Raw genomic sequence first — 24083 nt, forward strand, 5'->3', positions numbered from 1 at the left:
ATTTCAGTGTTTGTCTGCCTGTAACACCACACCTTTTGAATGCCGCAGCCAATCAGTTCCCAAATTTCAGGCAACGTTACAGGCATCAATGAGCAGAACCCTATTGATTTGGGGGAAAATGGGAGACACATGGAGTCCTTGACATCAGAGTACTACAGCCAGGGGCTCAAGCACCTCTGCAGTTGTCTACAGAATAAACAACTGGTTGATGACCCCTATGGCTTCCAGAATAACAATATTCCTATATCATCTCGCTCTGCCTAGCCTCCCAAAGTGGACACCCTGAATGATTTCTCCCCCGGACAGAAAATATAATAATGGGTTGGAGGAGTGCACACAGCCTCTGGTATGGTGGAGAATAGGGAACCCTGCTATGGGGAGGGGAGGGGGACAGGATAATGGGGAGCACACAAACTATGGGAGGAGGGAAGCATGAAGGAAAAAGGGGAGAATATGGGTGCACAAAGAGCCCCTGCCATGTAGGGGGAGAATGGGAAACCCTGGAATGGATGAGGGGGGCATGGGGGACACTCAGAACCCTGATGGAGGGGAGATTGGGGGAACCTGGTACAGGGGATACGGAGAACATCCCCTGCCATGGGGAGAAAGCGGCGGCATAGGGGTGCTAGTATGGGGGAGAGTTGTGGACCTCTGTATGGGAGGAAAGGGTAATGGGGGGACACAGAGTCACAGACAGAGGTGAGATTGAGGGTAGTTGCAGGGAGTCCCTAGAAAAAGGGGGTGGGGGAATGAGAGATTGGCTCACAGGGAGTTTGTGGGGTAGTACGGAAGAATACAAAGAGCCCATCCTATGTGTAATAAGATCAGTCTACCGAACCCATGAAGCATGCAAACCTGCGACCCTAAGAGCACTCCAGTGCCAATTGGTACACTGTTGTCATGATATATACAAAAAAGCTCGCATGTAATAAATCACTGCTGGAAAACTAATAATTCACTGATCATTAATATTCTTGCATGATGTATGAACAGTAAACTCACAAAGGGCGTTATAGAGATGTGCTGCAAATAGGTTATTAAAACGTATTTACCAAGCCGTGCCTACCCCTGTTCCAAACAAAGGACTGTGTCTCTGATGTGAATTAAGCAAGATGTGACCAAAGAGAAAGAAAAGCACATTTACATGCAAGATAAATAAAGTCATCAAGAGAGCAAGTGGGGAAAAATGACTAACTATCTTGATGGGGGAGGGAGACTGCATCTTCCAGAAGCCTTCCTGCCTCTTGAAGCAGGGCCACTAAACTCTGGGAAGATATAAGGAGAGAGAAAAAGCCATTTTGGGCATCCATCACTTGAGGGACTAAAGGGGCCAGAGCTCTTCAAATCACAGAATGATTGATCCTTCAACTAAGGGGACTGAATATAGGTGAGAAACCTGTTTAGGAAAAGATTGTAACTTGCTGAAATTCAGTTTTAGTGTTAGATGCATATTTTTGCTTTTGTTTGTAACCTTTTCTATCCTTATTCCTTATACTTGTTGTCACTTAAACCTACAACATTCTGTTTAATAAATTTGTTTTAGTTTTACTGTAAGCCAGTTCAGTACTTTGATTGAAATAAGAGCGTTTGACAAACCCCAGCAAAATTAATGAGTTGCTGTTTACTGTCTCTTTAAAGGAGCAGCAAATGTAACTTCTAAGAGTGTTCCAGGAGAGAGAAGGACACAACAGGGCAGATGGTTTTGGGGAAACTCAGGACTGAGGGATGGGGTCATGCTGCAAAAAGCAACTGGATGGTGGAAGCCAGGATGTGACCTACATCCTTGTAAGGCTGACTGTTGGTGTCCTGGCTGTGAGCCACAGTAGCATAGCATTTAAGGTATCCAGAATTGCAGGGCAGGTGGTGAAAACCCCTTAGTGGTCTGGTTGAACCCCAAAGCATCACAGACCCCCTCTCTAAACTTGAATAAAGACTGTTAATCTTGGTTTTTTTAGCATATGGTTGTGGAATTAATACTTTCTCTAGTCTAAAGAAAGACTGAGGGCTCCGCTGTTGGCTTCATATTGCCCTTCTATAGGACAGATGGGAGGGGTTCAACAGTTAGGTGTGAAGTAGCACTTAATATATTAAGAGCTGTTCAGGATTTTATCCCATGTGCATCTTATCTAAGTAGCCTCTTTCCCTAAGAGTGAAATTTACTATATGTCATCAATGACTAAAGTGTAACTCAGATAGTTTTCAGATCCTCATTATTATTTCTACAAAATATCTCAAATATATTTTAGTCAAACTGATTAAAGTGAAATATTTAGCTTTTATAATAAAGTTTCCTCACTCCTCAGATATTTAACCGTTCATTTTGCATAATTCCATGTAATTTCAAAGCTGTGTCAGAGATAGCAAGCTAAAGTAAAACTAGCATTAACGGTCTTCCCAATTAGCATCTACAGTCACACCCTTTTCAGGTTACTATAACCACAAAATTTAGAATGTGCATCCATAAAATTCTGTACCAATTCTAGTCAAGAGACAATGTTAAATTGTAAGTGACAAAGGAATTAGAAGTGTATTAATTTACAGACTTCATGAGAAAGATCATTTAAGAGGGCAAACTATTAGAACCGAGAAGCCTCCAAAGCTTAAAAATAAGTTATGAAATATTTTACTTACTGCTGAAGAGGGATTCTGTCACGCAACTTTTTGATAATAAGCACTTAACATCTTCAAAGTGTTACACATGCAGTAGTAATTAATGCTTAGTTCGGAAATGCTTAAAAAAATTATTATAATCTTGTTGGAAATAGTCTTCTTAATCTACTCTTATGCTGCAAACTGAAAATTATCTGTTCATATAGGACTTAGCCAAAAAAGTGCTTTTATTCCCACTTATAGGTGCAGCAAAAGTTAAACACTATTACCAAAGAACAGCTGACATTATAAAAACTGGTCCCAGGCAAGCAAGTCACGCTAAATGTTAGAAATCCCATACGTTCACTGAACTAGAGAATAATAGCAGTTGCTAAACCAAATGAATGCTATTGATCAATTCAAAGAGAGATCTCTGTACTTTATTATTTTTGCATTTTATTGAAATGACCACTAAATTTAATGTTCAACAATATTAACAACTCAGATGTCTGATTAACTCTACAACCTTATCACAGTTTTAAGGGTTTGGCGGAAAAGGAATGCATACTACTCAGACCTACAGTTAACATATGAGAAACATTACTGAGAGTCATTCAGCAGCCTCCTCATGGGAAAGGGTAACATTATGAGAACTGTAAGTGTTTGCATATGTTGTTTTACCTTTGTTCTTTTATTGTCTTATTTCTCACCTCTTACATGTTAAGAGTTTTGGGAACTACTAATTTGACTGCCTTCTCTTTCTTTCTAGGGCCCTCTGGGATCACCCCCTTCATTTCACTCTCTTTTGTTCCTGCTACAGTGACCCTCCCACCAGTCAAGGAGAGCCAGACATGCCATTCTCTGGGGACATTGATAGCCACCAAAGAGCTGGTCATGGCAGGGATTTGGAAAGGACAAGGTGAAAGAAGAGAAAGAGAGGGCAACGAAAACAGATACATAGTTCAATTTCTCTCCATTTCCCTCCCCACACCAACAGGCTCCCAACTCACTCTCAATCATCCAGGGAGCAGAAGCATAACCTTGATATTGAACTCACATTTCTTGTACACCTCTACCCCAATATAACGCTGTCCTCGGGAGCCAAAAAAAAAAAATCTTACTGCGTTATAGGTGAAACCGCGTTATATCGAACTTGCTTTGATCCGCCGGAGTGCGCAGCCCCGCCCCACTGGAGCACTTCTTTTACAGTGTTAGATCCAAATTCAGGTTATTATATCTGGGTCGCATTATATCGGGGTAGAGGTGTATTAGGTAGAGCTGGCCAAAATTTAGGGGTTTTTATTCGCAGGAGATTTTGCTACTTACAAATTTGCTTTCCTTCTGATTTAGAATGAAACCAAATTTACCAAAATTTCCCATCAAAACCAAAGATCCCCAAAAATTTTATTTTAGAAACATTGAAATATGGTGTTCTTGAAACAAAACATGAAATTTATTTCTTGTCAATTTCACAGCTGCTATTCAGGCTCCCAGGGCTGCTTGCTGGAGTGAGGGGAGCCTGCCAGCACCCAGAGTCCCAGCTCTAGACGGGGCTCCAGGAGTTGGCAGGTTTTCTGCCATAGCTGCAGACCCTGAAACCTGCCTTTGTTTCAGCAAAAGTTTAGTCAAGTCTGTAGTAGATTCATCAAAACATTTCTCTACAATGAATTGGCATTTTCTGAATAAATGTTTTGCTGGAAAATTTCTGATCAGCTCTAGTATTAAGAGAGCTAAAAAAAATAAAAAAACCCCACTCACACCTTTTACATAAGTAATGGCTGTTGCTATGCTACAACAAAAATTTGAGCGTTTAAGGTAGAAATTAACAGCTAGGGGAGGAGAGGCATACATTCAAATACAATCACAGCTCATACAGTCTTTTAATTATCACATTGCAAAATGCAAAACCAAACTTAACTCTGCTCCCATAGCCACATCCAGTCTCAAAACTACAGATAAGAAATCCTGGCATCTTATTCTCCATATGGAAACAATATTTTCAACCCATCCATCAGAAAGTAGAAAGATTTCATATCATTCTCTTCATATACTCTCAAAGTCCCATTATACGATCCATATTTCACACCCTTATTGTATAGGACCTCACTTTCCACCTGTCCATCCACCTTCAACCAGCTCCTAGTCACCCGCCTCAGTGTAACATCATCCAGAGTGAGGACAACCTAAAGGGGATGTAGAGGTGATTATTATCCATCTCGCCCCAGATTCACCCCACTAACCCCTCCAAAACCACATAAGCACATCCAAGGCACAGCAAAGCCAGACCAGGAACATACTTTCCAACTCCATCCCTGCCCCAGCCACACATCATATGAAGCATAGACAACAAACCCACAGCACACACCACTTACCCAGTCTCGGAGAATCCTTGGGATGGAAGAATCTCAAGGAGGTAAAGGCAGAAATGCATGGAAAAAAAAGTTATCAGAGCCTCCCTAGACGAGGAACAATAACTGCTTTTTTTTTTTAAATATATAATGTCCCCACAGCAATGACACCTGCATGGGACAGACTCAAGGACAGGACCCTTATCAACAGCAGAATGGCTGGCAAACCTGAGGGGGAGAAAGCTTATGATAAAATGTTTGTGGCATCATTACAGAGCCCCCCCCCCCCCCCCCCGCCAATATCTGAGGACTGAGAGATTGTTGCAATGGCAAAGGACAGCCTGGCCGTTGCCAGGGAAAGCACTGCCATGTCCAAAAATAGTATAGAAAGAGTGAGATGCAGAGGCAACTCCTGGGGGCAATACAAAGCCAAAATGCCCTACTGCAGTGCTCCCAGGCCATTCCCCTCTCAGGCCTGGTCTACACTACGAGTTTAGGTCGAATTTAGCAGCGTTAAATCGAATTAAGCCTGGACACGTCCACACGACGAAGCCCTTTTTTTCAACTTAAAGGGTCCTTTAAACCGGTTTCTTTACTCCACCTTCAATGAGGGGATTAGTGCTGAAATTGGCCTTTCCGGGTCGGATTTGGGGTAGTGTGGACGGAATTTGACGGTATTGCCCTCCAGGAGCTATCATTGTGACCGCTCTGGACAGCGCTCTCAACTCAGATGCACTGACCAGGTAGACAGGACAAACCCCACGAACGTTTGAATTTCATTTCCTGTTTGCCCAGCGTGGAAAGCACAGGTGACCACGCAGAGCTCATCAGCACAGGTAACCATGATGGAGTCCCAGGATCGCAAAAGAGCTCCAGCATGGACCGAACGGGAGGTACGGGATCTGCTTGCCATATGGGGAGACGAATCAGTGCTAGCTGAACTCCGTAGCAGTAAACAAATTGGCAAAATATTAGAAAAAGTCTCAAAGGCCATGAAGGACAGAGGCCGTAACAGGGACGCACAGCAGTGCCGCGTGAAAATTAAGGAGCTAAGGCAAGCCTACCACAAAGCCAGAGAGGCAAATGGAAGGTCCGGGGCAGAGCCACAGACTTGCCGCTTCTACGCGGAGTTGCATGCCATGCTGGGGGTGCAGCCACCACTACCCCAACCGTGTGCTTTGACTCCATCAATGGAGAAGCACGCAACAGGGAAGCGGGTTCGGGGTACAAGGAAGATGATGATGAAGACAATGAAGACAGCTCACAGCAAGGAAGCGGAGAAACCGGTTTCCCCAACAGCCAGGATATGTTTATCACCCTGGACCTGGAACCAGTAACCCCCAAACTCACCCAAGGCGTGCTCCCAGACCCTGAGGGCACACAAGGGACCTCTGGTGAGTGTACCTTTGTAAATATTACACACGGTTTAAAAGCAAGCGTGTTTAATGATTAATTTGCCCTGGCAATCACGGCCAGTACAGCTACTGGAAAAGTCTGTTAACGTGTATGAGAATGGAGCGGAAATCCTCCAGGGACATCTCCAGAAAGCTCTCCTTGATGTACTCCCAAAGCCTTTGCAAAAGATTTCTGGGGAGGGCTGCCTTATCCCGTCCGCCATGGTAGGACACTTTACCATGCCAGGCCAGTAGCACGTAGTCTGGAATCATTGCATAACAAAGCATGGCAGCGTATGGTCCCGGTGTTTGCTGGCATGCAGACAACATCCATTCCTTATCTCTCTTTGTTATCCTCAGGAGAGTGATATCATTCACGGTCACCTGGTTGAAATGGGGTGATTTTATTAAGGGGACATTCAGAGGTGCCTGTTCCTGCTCGGCTGAACAGAAATATTCCCCGCTGTTAGCTACAAAAAGGGGGGGGGGGGGAGAAGTTATCATCCCAGAGAATTGGGGGGGGGGGGAGGAAGGGGGTTAGTTGGGTTTGTGCTGTATGTTAACCCAGAAACCGCAGCCCCTCCTTTTACATTGCAAACCCATTTTAAATGGCCAACCCAACGGGTGCTTGGTATGGGAAATGAGGGCGCTGCTGTTTGAAACCATTCCCACATGTTATGAAGGTTAAAAAAGCCAAAAGACTGTGGCTTACCAAGGCTCCCTGCAAGCCGAATTTTGTTGCCTGGCACTGCGTGAGTGATCTCTCACATCAAACCGGCAGGCCCTCAATATAAGAGGAAAAATGCGACCTTGTAACGAAAGCACATGTGCTGTGTAATGTGAACAGCAAAATTTAACGTGAAAGAGTGTACCCATTGTTCTCTAAAACGTGTCTTTTTTAGCCACCTCTCCCTTCTCCTCCACCACCTGCAAATGTTTCTCCTTCTCAGAGGCTAGTGAAGATTAGAAGGAGAAAACGGCAGACTCGGGATGATATGTTCTCGGAGCTCCAGATGTCCTCCCCCGCTGACAGAGCACAGCAGAATGCATGGAGGCAGTCAATGTCAGAGTGCAAAAAACCACAATATGAACGAGAGGAGAGATGGTGGGCTGAATCGCGGGCTGAAGAGGACAGGTGGCATCAGATTGCTGACAGAAGGCAAGAGTCGATGCTCCGGCTGCTGAAGCATCAAACTGATATGCTCCAGCGTATGGCTGAGCTGCAGGAAAGGCAGCAGGAGCAGAGACCGCCGCTACAGCCCCTGTGTAACCAACAGCCCTCCTCCCCAAGTTCCATAGCCTCCTCACCCAGACACCCAAGAACGCGGTGGGGGGGGCCCCTCCGGCCACTCCACCCCAGACGATTGCCCAAGCATCAGAAGGCTGGCCTTCAATAAGAGTTAAAGTTTTAAAGTTTTAAACTGCAGTGTGTCCTTGTCCTTCACTCCTCCCCTACCCCTCCCGGGCTACCTTGGCAGTTATCCCCCTAGCTGTGTGATGAATTAATAAAGAATGTATGAATGTGAAGTAACAACGACTTTATTGCCTCTGCAAGCGGTGCTCGAAGGGTGGAGGGGAGGGTGGTTAGCTTACAGGGAAGTAGAGTGAACCGGGGGGGTGTGGGGGAGGTTCATCAAGGAGAAACAAACAGAAGTTTCACACCGTAGCCTGGCCAGTCACAAAACTGGTTTTCAAAGCTTCTCTGATGCATACCGCGCCCTGCTGTACTCTAACCGCCCTGGTCTCTGGCTGCGCGTAATCAGCGGCCAGGCGATTTGCCTCAACCTCCCACCCCACCATAAATGTCTCCCCCCCTTACTCTCACAGATATTGTGGAGTTCACAACAAGCAGCAATAACAATTGGAATATTGGTTTCGCCGAGGTCTAGCCGAGTCAGTAAACTGCGCCATAGCGCTTTTAAACATCCAAATGCACATTCTACCACCATTCTGCACTTGCTCAGCCTATAGTTGAACAGGTCCTGACTACTGTACAGGCTGCCTGTGTACGGTTTCATGAGCCATGGCATTAAGGGTAGGCTGGGTCCCCAAGGATAACGATAGGCATTTCAATATCCCCAACGCTTATTTTCTGGTCCAGGAAGAAAGTCCCTTCCTCCAGCTTTTGAAACAGACCAGAGTTCCTGAAGACGCGAGCATCATGTACCTTTCCCGGCCATCCCACGTTGATGTTAGAGAAACGTCTCTTGTGATCCACCAGGGCTTGCAGCAGCGTTGAAAAGTACCTTTTTCGGTTTATGTACTTGGTGCTCCGGTGACAAGATAGACGGAACCCATATCCCTATCGCCCCCGCCCCCTCCACAGTTAGGGAATCCCATTGCAGCAAAGCCATCTACTATGACCTGCACATTTCCCAGAGTCACCACCCTTGATATCAGCAGGTCTTTGATTGCGTTGGCTACTTGGATCACAGCAGCCCCCACAGTAGATTTGCCCACTCCAAATTGATTTCCGACTGACTGGTAGCTGTCTGGCGTTGCAAGCTTCCACAGGGTTATCGCCACTCGCTTCTCAACTGTGAGGGCTGCTCTCATCCTGGTATTCTGGCGCTTCAGGGCAGGGGAAAGCAAGTCACAAAGTTCCATGAAAGTGCCCTTACGCATGCGGAAGTTTCGCAGCCACTGGGAATCGTCCCACACCTGCAACACGATGCGGTTCCACCAGTCTGTGCTTGTTTCCCAGGCCCAGAATCGGCATTCCACGGCATGAACCTGGCTCCAGTAACACCATGATTTGCACATTGCTGGGGCCCGTACTTTGTGAGAGATCTATGTCCATGTCAATTTCTTCATCACTCTCGTCGCCGCGCTGCAATCGCCTCCTCGCCTGATTTTGCTTTGGCATGTTCTGGCTCTGCATATACTCCAGGACAATGCGCATGGTGTTCATAGTGCTCATAATTGCCGCGGTGATCTGAGCAGGCTCCATGATCCCAGTGCTATGGCGTCTGGGCTGAAAAAAGGCGCAAAACTATTGTCTGACAGAGGGAGGGAGGGGCGAGTGACGACATGGCTTACAGGGAATTAAAATCAACAATGGTGGCTGTGCATCAGGGAGAAACACAAACAACTGTCACACACAATGACCCCCACAAAGATTGAACTCAAAACCCTGGGTTTAGCAGGCCGTTGATTTCACAGAGGGAGGGGGAAGCAAATGAATACAGAACAAATCTGGTCCATCTATCCTTTACATCTTAGGCTAGCAGCAGATGGTGCAGCATGACTGATAGCCATCGGCATCTTCTGGGTGCTTGGCAGAAATGCTGCATTACAATTGCTAGCCATCATAGTCAAGACAGTGCAATAGGACTGCTGGCAGGACTGAGTCGCCAGGAGACAAAACATGTCTGCCCGGGCGCCTCTGACCGAACTCACTGAGGAATACGACAACCATGGATACCAATCTTAATACACCATCGACTGCCAAAAGGCAAGGAGCTGCTGCTGTATAGCAATGCAGTCCCACGTCTGCCAACACCCAGATAGCCAATGACGGCTACCAGTCATACTGCTCAATCTCCTGCTAAAAGGCAATTAGCTGCTGCTATGTAGCTATGCAGTACCACGTCTGCCGGTACCCAGATGACATATGGTGACGGTGAGCTGAGCGGGCTCCATGCTTGCCGTGGCATGTCGTCTGCACAGGTAACCCAGGAAAAAAGGCACGAAATGACTGTCTGCTGTTGCTCTCACGGGGGGGGGCCTGACAACATGTACCCAGAATCCCCCGCGACACTGTTTTTGCCCCATCAGGCATTGGGATCTCAACCCAGAATTCCAATGGGCGGCGGAGACTGCGGGATAGCTACCCACAGTGCAATGCTCCGGAAGCCGATGCTAGCCTCAGTACTGTGGACACGGTCCGCCGACTTAATGCACTTAGAGCATTTTATGTGGGGACACACACAATCGACTGTATAAAAACAATTTCTATAAAACCGGCTTCTATAAATTCGACCTAATTTCGTAGTGTAGACATACCCTCAGACCCAAGCTGAGGGTGCTGAGAACAATGGCAATTGGGATCCCAGCTCATTTGAGCCCTCTATTGCCCCTTGTAACTTCAAACATCAGCATGCCACACCAGAAGGCCCACAAACCGGAAGAGGTTGAGCAAAGACATATACTCACCTGTCAATTTAACCCTTGCCCCTTTGTGTTGTGCCCGCATTGCACTGTTGCACTTGACTGTTTTGTTTCACTGGTGATATAATGGAAGGGTTCTTTGTAGTTAGATAATAGATTGCTGTTTAATATATGTCATAATTAAAAGCTGTTTTTCAGCTTTGTTTCAGTTGAATGTTCGCTTCTGCTTATTATATAATAGATTAATAAAAACCTTCATATGGAGTTGACGACAGTTCATTTTACACAGAAAGTTATGTTGGCATTAATTGATAGGGCTTTACAAACACATGCAGGCAAAGACAATACGTGCAATAGGGGCTGCTGGCTCTGTTGCGCTTCCACCACCCATAAACTACACTGAACTGAACAAAAGACTTCAAACACCCCTCCTCTCCAGGAGTTAGTAGCTGGATGTACAGCTGCACAATTCAGGCCCGAGCCTCCAAATAACAGCAACAGGCATCCCTGATAATACTGTCCCGGCTGTTTGCATTTTGTATTGGATGCTTTGCTGGTTGCTCAAATCACGGAGCAAGTCTCTGCACCTCAGCCTCCCACCCTTCTCCTTTACTCTCACAAATATTGTGCAAAATACAACATGATGCTATAATTGCTTATGTGTTTTTCTTTTGCTTCCAACCTATTCAACAAATAGCACTAACTCCCTTTGAAACAATGTAAAACTTTAGAACCTACAAGTCCAATCAGTCCTATTTCTTGTTCAGCCAATCACTCAGACAAATACATTTGTTTACATTTTCAAAACATAATGCTGCCTGCTTCTTGTTTAGAAGGTCACCGGAAAGTGAGAACAGGCATTCGCATGGCACTGTTGTAGCCGGAGTCGCAAGATATTTACATGCCAGATACGCTAAAGATTCATGTGTCCCTTGATGCTTCAACCACCATTCCAGAGGATGTGTCCATGCTGATGACATGTTCTGCTCAATAGCAATCCAAAGCAGTGCGGACCAATGCATGTTCATTTTCATCATCGAGTCAGATGCCACCAGCACAAGGTTGATTTTCTTTTTATTGGTGGCTTGGGTTCTGTAGTTTCCACATCAGAGTGTTGCTCTTTTAAGATTTCCGAAAGCATGCTCCACACCTCATCCCTCTCAGATTCTGGAAGGCACTTCAGATTCTTAAGTCTTGGGTCGAGTGCTGTAGCTAACTTTAGAAATTTCACATTGGTATCTTCTTTGCATTTTGTCAAATTTGCAGTGAAAGTGTTCTTAAAACGAACGACGTGCTGGGTCATCACCCGAGACTGCTATAACATGAAATATATGGCAGAACGTGGGTAAAACAGAGCAGGAGACATACAATTCCAGCATAGGAAATTATGCCTGGTAAAGAAGGGAGCTCTTGGCGTTGTCTAATTTCTGGGAATTTTTAATCCAATATAGTTCCCATGAAAAGAGAACTGCTCGCTGGTTTACGTTTCATATTGTTGTTAAGTAGTTGGCCACCTCCCGGAAATCAGGTCCCTTCCAGTTCTAGGAGATGGGATATCTCCATTAGAAAAAAAAAAAAAAAAAAAATTCTCCCCCAAGGAGTTCAGTCACAAATTTAATTAATGCATTTTTTTAACGAGTGTCATCAGCATGGAAGCATGTTCTCTGGAAAGATGGCCAAAGCATGAAGAAGCATATGAATTTTTAGCACATCTGGCACATCAATATCTTGCAACACCAGCTATAACAGTGCCATGCGAACGCCTGTTCTCACTTTCAGGTGCATTGTAATTAAGAAGTGGGCAGCATTACCTCCCATAAATATAAACAAGCTTGTTTCCCTTAGTGATTGGCTGAACAAGAAGTAGGATTAAGTGGACTTATAGACTAAAGTTTTACACTCTTTTGTTTTTGAGTGCAGTTACATAATAAAAAACCCCTACATTTGTAAGTTGTGCTTTCATGATAAAGAGATTGCACTACAGTACTTGTATGAGGTGAACTGAAAAATACTATTTCTTTTGTTTACAAATATTTGCACTGTAAAAATGATAATAAAAAATAATACAAGTGAGCACTGTACACTTTGTATTCTGTGTTGTAACTGAAACAGATTATATTTAAAAATGTAGAAAAACATCCCTAAATATTTAATACATTTCAATTGGTATTCTATTGTTTAACAGTGCGATCAATCGCAATTAAACTTTTTGAGTTAATCGCATGAGTTAACTGCGATTAATTGACAGCCCTAATTTAAAGTGAAGCATGTGTGAGAGTACTGTAGTCTCATTGACCACCCAGGTGCTTAGAGTGTTAGCATTTGCTGGTCTAGTGCTTGTAGCAGTATTTTTGCCATAACTAAAGATGTTAACCTGTTTTACAACTTGTATCTAGAACAGCAGTGCAGTGTTTTAGAGAAAAATGACATATACCTAAAGGCTAATATAAGATCCCATCCCCGCCAAGAGTCCAGGAACTATAGGAATCCTAGCACCCTTTCCCTTCCTCTTCTCAGCAGAGGAAGGAAGGGAGAACAGGTTGTTCTTTCCATCAGGACATCATCCTTTAACAGGGTTACAAAAGGACAAGGAGACTAGGCAAACGATTGGAAAATCTTATCAATGGGATACTATCCACGGAAAATCTCTCTCAGAAGTACTTCTAAATCCATGACAAACCCAAGTACCCTAGTATTATTACCGGTTCTGAGATGGGGGAGAAAGGGAATAGAGATCTGATAAGGCCAAGGCCACCCCTATTGCTACCCCAAGTCTAGAGGCACTTACATCTACACATGAAACAGATACTCCAACACACACAGTGAAGGAGCCATGAAGCCAACAAAACACCACATATGCCGGTTTCAAGACACATCCACACCCGTTGCTTACACGCCGTTGCTACAAGAAACACCTGGGGTCGTGTCCGGGTTCCTGACCCGGGACCAGCGCAGGGGGACGCGCTCAAGCCCAGCTCGGAGCCGAACTCGCGGTCACGGGGCGGGGTGCCCGGTCACGGCACAGCCACCCCTCAGCCCGGCTGCCCCCACGCAGGGCGGTGCAGGGACCGGGGCGGGGCACATCCCACAGCCGGGCAGCGAGTCACGCGCGGCGGACTAAGTCCCCCCCCGTGCCCACGAAACAGGAGCCAGGGGGGATCGGGCGGCTCGGCCAGGCCTACGCCGGGCAGGGCTCAGGACCAGGGACCAGCCCGCCACCGACCCGCCGCAGCGGGGCACCCGGCTCGGGCAGCCCTGGCCCCACCACGCCGAGGGGGCGAGGGCAGCCCCGCGAGACCCCGATCCCGCCCGAGAGGAGCCCCCAGGGTGGGAGTGTGGGGGTGACACCCCCCCCCCCCCGCCGGGCAATGCAGCCAGGGGGCGTCTCGCTCTCAGCCCCGCCGGGCGGGGGCGGGGTGCACCTGGCATCTGCCCGGTGCGGGGCCCCCGGGGGGGGCGGGGCCCTCCTTTCTCTCTCTTACCCCCGCCCCGCTCCGGGGTTGTCTCTGTGCGGCAGGAAGCGTTGAGCGGCCCCGGTAGCGTCCCCAGCGCGGCGCAGTTACCATGGGACGGGCGCCCGCTCGCTCTCCGGAAGTCACTGCCGGGAACGGGGAGGGAGAGATGCGGGGCGAGCCGCCATCTTGAGTGTGGCGCAGCGGGGCCTCTCGGCTCTGGCAGGCCCGGCCCGCCGGGGGCGTGTAGGGATGTGATGGCGCAGCCCGCCCGCCGGTCCTGCCCTGCGCTCCGCTCGGGGAAGGGGCCCAGCAGCGCGGACTCCCAGGCCCCGGGGCCCTACGCCTGAGCTCCTGGCGCCCCTGTCCGCATGCCCAGGAGGATGGGGAGCCGAAGGCCACAGGGCTGCGCTGCAGCAAAGGGCCATTGGCTGCAGGGGGTTGGTGAGGATGGAGGCTCAGCCCCACCCGCGCTAGCTGTGGCACAGGGCACAAGCCAGAGAGAGCAGCGTAGCCCCTGAGCCTTAACTCCCACCCTGCCTGGGCCAGAGGGCAACTACAGACAGGCTCTTCTCACCCCTTCAGCCACCCTTCCTCCCCGTGAGAGTTGTGACCCTAACAGCATCCCCCTGCAAGCGGCTCCCTGGCATCTGGTTAGGGTGACCAGAGAGCAAGCGTGAAAAATCAGGACAGGGGGTGGAGTGGGGGGGGGGGTAATAGGCACTCATAGAAGACAAAGCCTCAAATATCAGGACTGTCCCTATAAAATCGGGACTTCTGGTCACCCTACATTGGGTAGTGAGTTTCAGCTGGCCTGCTGCCTTCTGTGCACACCAGTTGATTAATGTCATCAACTGCATCCGATGTGTGTCATCATTGGAAAGCTGATAACATACTCATCAATATTTTGCATGGTGCATGTATCGTAAATACCCAACGGGACCATACACGGGAAATATGGTAAAAAGGTATTTGTGAGACAAATCTGGGGAGTGGGAAAACAGGTTTCTCCCAGAGAAAAGATAAGTCAGTAGTTCCAGTCCAGTGCTTCTATATCCTGGGAAATTTCCCAAACCCTAGGAATTTGTGAGTAAAATGTTTCAACTTGGGAAATAGGGAATTTTCATTCAAAACATTTTACTCACAAATTCCCAGATTTTGAGAAATTTCCCAGGATATAGAAGCACTGTAAAAGAACGTTATCTGGGAATTTTTCACCAGATTTGGGAAATTTTTAGCACGAGGTTGGGAAAAGTTGGCATCACGCTATAGAAGCACTGTTCCAGTCCGGTGTTCATCAGAATCAATCAGCAATCACATGTCAAGCAGTAATTCGTTTGAATCAGAGGGCAGAAACAGCTCAATTTGCATTTTAGCCAACGGGAGGCAGGAAGAAGCCACCCCCACAGAATTTCCTTCAGCCCCAGCCTCTGTCCTTACAGCTTGAATGAACTTTCCTTTGGAGGGTAATCTTCAGAAGGATCCATTTCAAAGGTTCACTGGACTATAAAAGACAAAGGGCAAAGAGCCCCATGTTATCTTTTCACCTAAAATGACAAAGAAACTGAGCGCTTTAGTCTTTGAGGAGAGATCTTCACCATGGGGCAGTCAGCTGTTTTGCTGTAAGAAGTTTGTGGTAAAAATCTTACCTGATACCTAGACAATTCTTATTAAAGTTTTAGCATCAGAAAATGTATTTTTACTTTTGTTTGTAACCCTTTCTAACTTAATTCCTTCTACATGGTATCACTTAACATCTGGTCTCCTTTTGTTAATAAGCTTGCTTTACTTTTTATCTGAACCAACCCAGTGCTATGTTTGAATGGTAAGCCACTTGAAATGATAAAGCTGGGCATTTTGTCTCTTCAGAGGACCAAACAAACGATTGTTCCTCTGCATGGTCCAAGAAAGGGCTGGAAACTGCAAACCACACAGTTTTGTGAAAATGAGAGACTGGGGCATGTTGTGGTCCTCTTGCTGGGTGTAACCAAAGCTGGTGGATACTGGAGTGTAACAAGGAGGCTGCCAGAATCAGAATTGGTGAACCACAGCTGGTTAACTCAGTCTTTGAGCTACAGCAGCAGAGCATTTATGGAACCCAGGGTTACAGGCAGTAACACAACCACTTACTGGTGTGGATTGCACCCCACAATTTGAGTATCCGTATCCCTGCAACTAGAGTCTCTGGAAACAAGAGTGTTTTGTCAGAGTTTTTTAATTGTTAGTTTCCCCAAGAGCGCTTCCTTATTTGCTTTTTGAGTTTGGGTGCTAGAAGAGAAGGAGATTAGGATTATTTGAAGGACAGCAGGGTAGTCCGCTAGTTAGAAAAGATAAGGAATCAGGACTCTTGAGTTCATTTACTTTCATCATAGGGAAGTCAAATAAACTCTTTATGCTTCTGTTTCACAAACAGTCAAATAAGGCCTCAAAGAAATCCTGTGAGGATTAATACATTCAACAAGCAGGTTTGTAAGGCTCTTTGAGATCCTTCAATGAAGGGCGCTACATAGAGTATTGGTGATCAGGCCCACTGCCTCCCAATCACCCTCTCCTTGCCTGGGGTCACCCTACAGCCAGTCTGCCTCATTTCCCTCACCTTTCCCTAAAGGACTTCTTAAATTCCACACCCTTTTGTCCACTCACAACATCCCTTCTTGAGGTCTGGGTTTATTCAGATAAAATATACTAAAAAAAAAAAAAATTTTCAAATTGCTGAAGCAATCTATTCATTTTATCTTCTTGTCAGATCACTCCCCAGCCTTTCCCACCTGTAGCCTCAGCCCCACACCACAGGACTCTATGCTGGAGCCTGATCACTCCTAGCAGTCTCTGATCACTGTGCTCCCAGGCCTTCCCTGCTTTAATAGGCGACTCCCAGACCCTGCCTGGCTGAGTTCAGCTTCCTGGCCCAAACCCAGTCAGGATTTCCTACTGGAACCTCATACTCACTAGGTTCTAGCTTCAAAACTCCACTGACCTCAGGATCTTTGCTACAGGAGCCTCTCTCTTTCTTTGCAATTTCCTGCTGATCGATAAAGGAAACCACCTGATCCAACCCAGGTGTGCCTTTTGAGTAATCAGGGTTGGCTAGCCCCAGTACCTCTAGCCTTTAAGAGTCAAGCTACCCTGTTGTTCAATGGTATTGTTGGCTTCGCTGATGGTGTTTCTCTTCTTTGTGCTTGCTGACATACTACTGGTCAGTTATTTCAAGATTGCATGTGCCTGAGATAATTCAGTCTGGGTAACAAGTTTTTCATAGTACTCACACTTACCGTAAAGATAGCAAATAGCACTGGATGTATGTCGCCATGTCAAATTACAAACAGCAGTTGACTTTGCACTTGAAATGTCTAAAACCCCTCAAACAGTGAAATGGGAAGAGGAGTGTGGGGCTCTGTTCTTTAATGGCTTTTGGAGGCTGTTAATCGAGTTGTGCTTCAAGAGGGTCTCTTTAGTTAGCCCCCCCAGCAACACTAGGCATGACAGCAACATTTACAGAAGTAATAATACTAGTTTCTAAACCAAGATTGGGCCTTAACCTACAGATAGTGTAAGTAGGATACCTAGCAGTACACTTTTTTCGACTTGTTTTATGGATCTAAACTGGTGATTTATGGGCTTAAATGGGTGAATAAACCAGAAGAAACCATCGCTATAATTTTCTGCAATAGACACTCAAGCGCAGTGCAGTCCAAACTACATCTTTCAAAAAGTAAGGCATGAAAGACATGATTTGTACGTTGAGCACGTAATTGACATTTTCTGTCATTTAATCTTAGGCGCAATTGCTGTAACCAGATGCCACAGTTCAGTCGCTTACTGGTTATATTTATATAATTGTCTGAAAGCTATACAAACAAAGATCTGGAAAAAGGTTTGTTTCTTTAGATTCTGGACTGCAAGTCTGAAACAAGAGCTGAATTTTCCTTGGCCAAGAGGCCAGTGTAAATCCAAAAATATTGTCAATTTATATTTTGAGATGCTGGAAAGAGAGATGGTGCAATTATGCAGCCCATAGAATACACAGAAGTGGATACTGTTTTCTTTAATTCTGTAAAGAACAAGTATTTCTGAGATACATGTTAGAGATAAACAGACATTTATAGCTGTGTGTGGAATTAAAGGGGGGAATTAGAGTCACATAAACAGAAGTTATACCACATCTGGTATTAAAATTACTGTTTTCAATTTAAAGATTTTAAAAAGTACAGCGATGTTTTAAAAAGAAAATATCTCAGGGGCGGGGGGGGGGAGGCTCTGCACTGGGAACGGTAGGGAGCTGTTAGAGGAGTTGTTGCAAGGGTGGTGGTAGGGGGAGAGAAATAGGCTGGGCTCCCCATGACCACTCCACCAACAACCACGCTGGAATGGATCATGGCCCCAGTGATCTAACCACATGGGGCAGGAACTACTCCATCCTAGGGGGCTGAGAAAACAGCAGGAAGAGAGAGAACAATACTGGGCTCCCTCCAGTCACCCCTCTTAGCCATTGTACATGTCTCCAGCAGCTAGGGTGACCAGATGTCCCGATTTTATAGGGACAGTCCCGATTTTTGGGTCTTTTTCTTATATAGGCTCCTATTACCCCCCACCCCCGTCCCGATTTTTCACACTTGCTGTCTGGTCACCCTACCAGCAGCCCATCCCTCCAATTGGGGCACCACATGGGGTAGATACCCCGCACTCCTGGAAGTGGGGAGAAAGAGAGACAGATCAGTCTCGCCCACCCACCTCTGGACCCAGTACACAGTCTCTGGGCTAACAGCCTTCTCTGGCTGCCTGCTAATGTGAGCTCTGGAGCTAAACTTGTTCTGCAATACTGAAGATTCAGTGTGCATTATGTGGGGGTTGTTTCATTGCACAGAATAGAAATTGTTTTAAAACTTTTTCCAATTAAAAAAATACATAAAATTACACACAAAAACTACACTAGAAGAACATGACTTAGATTGCAAAGTCAAACACAAAATGTTAAGCAATGCCAGTTTTGCAGTTGTCCATGCCACCTTAGTTCAGCCTCCTTGTACATATGCCTTATGACAGTCTTTAATTACATGGTCACATACTGTTTTTTCCGTAGGACCCTTCCTTCATTCAGTGCACACAATGGTCACACAAGAGGGCAGAGCTTAGATTGCACTGCCCTCTATTAATCCGACTACGTTTCCCAGACCTGAAGAAGAGCTTGGTGTAAGCTCAAAAGCTTATCTCTCGCTCACCAACAGAAATTGGTCCAATAAAAGGTATTGCCTCACCCACCTTGTCTCTCTAATATCCATAAATCTGGCATTTCCAAATTAAGTACTTAACTTTATAACTTAAAGTTCTTTTGACATATTTTTGTATGTTATGTATTAATAGATGATATGCAGTGTTGTAGCCATGTCAGTCCCAGGATATTAGGGAGACAAGGCGGGTGAGGCAATATCTTTTATTGGGCCAGCTTCTGTTGGAGAGAAAGACATGCTTTTGAACTACACAGAGTTCTTCTTCAGGTCTGGGAAAGGCACTAAGGCCATGTCTACACTAGCGAGCTTACAGTGGCACAGCTGTGATGCAGCTGCGCTGCTGTAAGATCACTTGTGTAGCCGCTCTATGCCGACGGGCGAGAGCTTCTCCTGTTGATATAGCGCTGTGCACACTACCACTTATGCTGGCGAAACTTACGTTTTTTTCATACCCTGGAGTGACATAAATTTTGCCGACATAAGTGGTAGTGTAGACATAATCCAAGTGTGGCGTGCTAAACTATCTGTTCCATCTTGTATTTAGCTGTAAGTAGTTAGCACATATTCTAAGGGACCATTCAAGGTGAAGTGGCCCATTAACATATGACTACAGGGGGGTTAATGGGCCACTTCACCTTGAATGATCCCTTAGAATATACACTATCTGTTCCATCTTGTGTTTTAGTGGTGGGCATGACTACACTAGAGAGTTTACAGTATCATGCAGCTGCGCCGCTGTAAGCTCTCTGCCAATGGGAGAGAGCTCTCCCGTCAGCTTAATTAATCCACCCGCAACGAGAGGCAGTAGCTATGTCAGTGGGAGAAGCTCTCCCACCACCATAGAGCGGTCCACACCGGGGCTTAGGTTGGTGTAACATATGTCGCTCAGGTTGGTTTATTCACACCCCTAAGCAATATAAGTTATGCCGACATAAGCTGTAGTGTAGACATAACGTCAGTATCTTTCCCAGACCTGAAGAATTGCTCTGTGTAGCTCGAAAGCTTGTCTTTCTCACCAACAGAAGTTGGTCCAATAAAATATATTAACTCACCCACCTTGTCTCATATATTCATAGAGTTTAAGGCCAGAAGGGACCATCAGATCATCTAGCCTGACCTGTATGTAACAGGCTGTTAAATTTCACCTTGTTGCATCTGTTGTTGAGCCCAGTAACTTATGTTTGACATACTAGTCATTAAGTTAAGCAAATAAGACTTTGAATACATCCAGGAAGTAGAATTGCTGCGGAAGAAAGTTACATTTTAATGTCACTTTTTGGGGTGGAGCTACACTTGAAGAGTGTGGAGGTAAATTAGAAAAAGCAAGTGAATTTAGAAAGCCATAATTCAATTAATTTGAGGTGAATAAGGAGAATTCCAGTTTTGTCTGGTTCTACAGAAACTTTGCCCACCAAAGCTTCTCAGAAGGATAACCAGTTACATCATGAGAACAATGTTTCATTGGCTAATTACAGCCAGAGGGTGGGATGCTGTTACTCTCAGATCTTCCTAGATGTCTCTAGCTTTTCTTACAGATTGGAGTCTGTTTCCCCCTACCTATCACAATCATTTTAATAGATTATGTAATTCTCATGGCCTTTTCACTAAATTTAATGAAGTGTATCTAGTGAATATAACTTGGGCTTCAGTGTCTTTCTTTTGCTAACTCTTTGTGGCAGAACACGTCACGTTTTCGGAAATTTAAAATGGTCTGTTAAGAAATATTTATCTCCTATCAGACAGTGCCATCTAGTGACTAGATGTAGAAACGGATATAAGTATAATGTAACTAATGGAGCTTCTTGTCAGATAAATAAGTAGTTTCAGGATAAATAAGTAACATTTTCAAAATGAATGAGTTTTACAAATTGAGTTTATCATTGTAAGTTAACAGCATTTTGGCAGACGCAAAAATGTTATGCTTGTGCATACAGTATGTTGCTTGTATGGGGATCATCAATGGGTAGTAACATTTACTTATTTAGATTTTTATGACACTAATTTCTGACACTGACACTTTGCAATATTTGAAATCAATTCTAGTAATGTATCAAATGTGTATATCGATAATTTGCTTCTGGCTCCACCATTATCAGTAGTTAAGCAACCTTTTCCATAGCAGAGGCAACAATCACAAAAGAAACCCACCACCTCAAGCCTGTCACCAAACTTCACCCTGAAGCCCCTGAAAAGATTGGGATCATAAAGGTCAAAGGCCCAATCCAAGGCTTATTGCATATATAGGCCCTAAATTAGTCTAGAAGAAGTTGATTGTAAATGTTAATGTCTTCATAATGATCTCATTTCATCTGGCCATGCTCTGCCTATCCCTCCTGCACTACTTCTATTGTTGGGGCACACCCCAGGCTGCCCTTTTATGCCTGACACAAAATGCTGCCATTCTCTCTTCATTCAAATCCCTCCGTAAAATACAATTCTTCCTCCATTCCCACCCCGAGTTAGCACACGCAACTTGTATGTGCTGCTACACACACAATACCAGGGGTACTCAAACTGGGGGTCGGGACCCCTCAAGGAGTTGTGAGGCTATTACATGGGGGTGGGGGGAGTTGTCAGCCTCTACCCCAAACCCCGCTTTGCTTCCAGCATTTACAATGGTGTTCAATATATTAAAAAGCCTTTTTAATTTATAAAGGGGGGGGTGTCACACTCCGACGCTTGCTATGGGAAAGGAGTCACCAGTACAAAAGTTTGAGAACCACTGCACAATACTTTTTATTTTCTAGTTAAACCACTCTGATAGAATTCCACTGGTGATCCAAGGGAATTTGTATTGTTCTGCTTATCCATTTAGATGCTGATCTCCATAAGTAGGGACCGTGTCTTCCCGTGGCTTTTATGGCACCACACATGGAATAAGAATTTAACAAATATTAATATTTGTATTTAAAAGCGACAATAAAGGGACATTATTTCTCCTGTACCTTAGAGTTGCATTCAGCATTAATCAATGGGAAAAGATGCTCCCCTTTAGGCCCAAAGCTATTTCTGCTTTTTCCCCCTTCTTTCTTCCCCACGTTCCTTTCTTGTTTCTCTCTGCACCTTAGCTGAGGCTATGTCTACACTACTTATGTCGGGATAACTTATGTCGCTCGGGGATATGAATAAGCCACCCCGTGAGCGATATAAGTTACACCGACCTAAGCACCAATGTGGGCAGCGCTATGTCAGCGGGAGAGCTTCTCTTGCGGACACAGCTACTGCCGCTCATTGGGGGAGGATTAATTAAGTTGACGGAAGAGAGATCTCCCATCAGCTTAGAATGGCTACACTTGAGAATGGCACAGCTGCATCAGTGCAGCCATTGTGCTGCTGTAGTGCTTCAGTATAGCCACTCACGGCAGAGATGGGAGGGGTCCTCCCATTGCTCTAGTTAATCCATCTCCCCACAAGTCAGGAGCTAGGTTGACAGCAGAATTCTCCCGCTGACCTAGTGCTGTCTACACCGGGGGAGCGGGGGGGAGATTAGATCAGTTTAACTACGTCACCCAGGGGTGTGGTTTTATCACACCCCTAAGCGATGTAGATGGGTATACTTAACTTTTTATTGGCCTTAGTTTTCTATATTTCCTTCCATGCAGCAACTCCCAGCTCCTGTCCCCAGCTCCAGTCCTATTTCATCCACTAAATGACCAGCAATGAAATAGTTCATGCTTACATTAAAGTGTCCTTGTTGGACCTTAGCATTAACACTTCATCGAGATTACTTGGTGGGGAGAATCTGAAGATGTTCATACCCCCCCAGCCTCATTGTTTCAAGCTGGCTGCAGACTCAGGAAGACAACACTACTTTGTTTACCCTTGGTTACATTTAGAAAGAAGGTTCTCTCTCTGACCATAAGGCCTAGTAACTTCTTTTTTGTTTTATTTAAATCTTAAATTCCAAACATTATCTGGGTCCCATGTAGCCTGCCCACCAAGCGTTTGACACCACTGACACAGAGGGAGAGTCCCTACCCTGAAGAGTTTGTAACCTTGATTAAGATATAAAACATGAATGTATTAAATAAACGAAGAGAAAGAGAGGGTGAGAGTAAAAGTGAAAGGAACACTTGGCTCCATCAGTAGCTTTGTGAACAATTAGATCATCTCAACGCAAAAAAAATTAATTATAAGAAATAAACAAAAACCAAAATAGATTTCACTAATGGCTGCTGGCCCCCTGCCTAGCCATGGAAGAAAAAGTCATTATCATTTGAGTTACTCTGGTTACAAAAAATAGACTACAAGGTGCACAGCTACTCTCATTCCAGTGGGAATTTAATTTAATTAGTGTCTAATTTCAGATCACATTTCTGGCCGCTGTGTTTATTGCATATTCTTTAAAGCCAGAAATTAGCATGCATTGAAGTTACCATCAAAGCTCATTTATCCGTATGTCTACATCCTGCCGGCTTGTAGCAATCTGGGCTTGTGTGTTTATTTAGCACTTTATTAAAGTTACAGTAAATAAGATTTCAGTAGATATTCTGGGTTTGTCACAGTATTTAGTATGAACTTGTTACACTGTCATGTTACAGCCTTCATTGGAAGTTTGATCAGAGAAATGCTGTTCAGTATAGTAGATGGTATATTAATATGGTGGCATATTGGTAACAAGAATATGCTCCGATCTTGATAACAGCATGCTCGCTCTCTCACACACCCCTCTCCTGCTCTCTCATTAACAATAAAAGCTCTAGTTGACCTTTCACTCCTAAAGCTACTGAAAACTTTATGAAACTGTAAGTTGATCACGTTGTTGGTCTTTGTAACTTCTTATAGGTTTAGGAGAAAGATTTGCTCTGTAGTCAACCCAGCAGTCCCTGTCATAGCTGCTTGGTCTATTTGCCAGCACTTGCAGAGGCACTATCTGATGAAACAAGGCAGTGTGACAGACAAGGAACTGATATATATTAATTTATGAATATTGATATGGAATAATGGTTTGAATATTGTAAA

General features: G+C 45.2%; 2 long non-coding RNA genes across 4 annotated transcripts in view; one reads left to right on the forward strand and one right to left on the reverse strand.

Moving 5' to 3' along the window:
* LOC135977643 (uncharacterized) overlaps positions 1-14250 on the reverse strand; it is a 228301-nt gene extending 214051 nt beyond the window's left edge. Inside the window, exon 1 of one of the 3 annotated variants that reach the window (XR_010595079.1) lies at positions 13924-14238. This is a non-coding gene — a long non-coding RNA (uncharacterized LOC135977643). Of the gene's footprint in view, positions 1-13923 lie in introns of all 3 variants that reach the window. The other 2 variants (XR_010595081.1, XR_010595080.1) reach the window with 2 other exon arrangements.
* On the forward strand, positions 3140-3751 carry LOC122173536 (uncharacterized). The gene is made up of 2 exons (XR_010595085.1): positions 3140-3244; positions 3359-3751. It is a non-coding gene; the product is annotated as an uncharacterized LOC122173536 (long non-coding RNA).
* Positions 14251-24083: the final 9833 nt, after the last annotated feature.

This window comes from Chrysemys picta, unplaced genomic scaffold (genome assembly GCF_011386835.1).
Source record: "Chrysemys picta bellii isolate R12L10 unplaced genomic scaffold, ASM1138683v2 scaf5, whole genome shotgun sequence".
Classification (NCBI taxonomy): Eukaryota; Metazoa; Chordata; order Testudines; family Emydidae; genus Chrysemys; species Chrysemys picta.